This window comes from Solanum dulcamara, chromosome 1 (genome assembly GCF_947179165.1).
Source record: "Solanum dulcamara chromosome 1, daSolDulc1.2, whole genome shotgun sequence".
Classification (NCBI taxonomy): Eukaryota; Viridiplantae; Streptophyta; class Magnoliopsida; order Solanales; family Solanaceae; genus Solanum; species Solanum dulcamara.
The window spans coordinates 55,423,832-55,425,522 of NC_077237.1; positions in this window are offsets into that span (position 1 = coordinate 55,423,832).

Sequence of the window (1,691 nt, forward strand, 5' to 3'; positions counted from 1 at the left end):
CTTGAATTCCAAAATTCTCCGCCTTTTCTCAGCTTGACACCTACTTTAGGCTCATTTATCGAAGCTAAGTCATTACTAGAGAAAGCAATGTCATCCACGCAGAAGAAGGACAATACCTGATGTCGACCTCCTTATAAACATTGAATGATCCGATTTACTTATTTGAAAACCGGCTCCTTCCTCTACTCCTATTTCGGCTCTTATACATGCTGCTGTCACCTTTCAAACCAAGCTCTTGTGCCTGCTTTAGCTTGCCGGAGGCCGTAACATAAATCGCTTTCTTGAGCTTGCATACCAAGTTAGGATTCCTAGGAGAAGAGAAGCCTGGAGTTGGAGGAGGCTGAATAGAAACTTATTCTTGCCCGGCTTTCGCGCAGCAGCTGCGCCCTTGCTTCTTGCCCATAGAGAGTTAGGATATTTTGTGAGCTCCTTCGCCTAGTGGAAACCTCCGCTTTTCGGCCGTAATCCCGTGCTTTACCAACGCATTCAATGGATTCCACCATGAACCGGGAGCGGGCGAAGACATGCAGCTTCCATTTTAGGGGTACACAGTCACGTGCTGAGCAACCTATTCCAGAGCAGTCTGGTGATTAGCCTATCCCGCACTACTCGAAGCCTTCGTAAACTCATTGTCGCTAGTAGAGATCTGAGAATAGGGGCATCTCAGGATAGCCTCAAACTCCATTTCTATTCTATTGCCAGTTCCTTGTATCAAAATAGATATTCCTGTCACGTGTGAAACCATTCAACGAGGTGAACCGCCCTGACCAAGTCGTCAACAAAAAGATTCCAACAGTGATAATAAAAAAGACCTGGGAATCCAAAAATGGAAAGGATAGGGGAGTCACAGCTTTCTAGTTCACTCAGAAAAGAATGATCGTTGTCAATCTCAAAAATCTGATTTTCAATATCAAAATAGATGGAATAACTGTCTCTATTCCTATCACTAACTAAAAAAGTGTCATCAGAGATGAAATTCCGAATGTCTTTAACGCCGAATAAATAATCAACATTACTGCAACTATGAATGTTTTTCGCTTTTAGATTTGGATCTTCACTGGTATTTTCAATAGGACCAAGACTGCCCATTGATTTATTTAGCCCACACCCGCGTTCGAACTCCTCTTTCAGTCAAGTAATGCCTTTAGAGCCTATAGTATAGCTGAGTAGCTAAGAGCTTCTGGGAATTGAAAAACGTAGGAATCGACTTGTTTTGCGTTAATGGGGCTTTGAGGGACGTCTTCTCTTTCCCTTATCAAGCAAGTCACACCTAATCGCCCTTGATGGCCATCTTGATAACTGGACTGAATGTCTCATCATAGTCTATACCCTATTGCTGGTTGTAGCCTTTGGCTACCACGCGAGCCTTGTAGCGATCAATAGTCCCATCAGACTTTGACTTTCTCTTGTATAACCACTTGCGAGCCGATACAAAAATTTCGAAATCAAAATTTAGCAGGAAAATGGGATGAACAGAAAGCTTTTGACAAAATAAAGGAATACTTCCATTCTAGTGTACTTCGATTCGTGACAGCTACTCATACGTGCCAAAGAGGCTTCCTTCCCGCCTTGACCCAGCTAAAGGTAAAGGTACGGATTAGGTGGCGAAGAAGAGACGGAGGAGCTTCCTCCCCCATTGACGGCTCACGAATATGAGTCCCACGTTTAGGAGAAGAACTGAGATAGGCTGC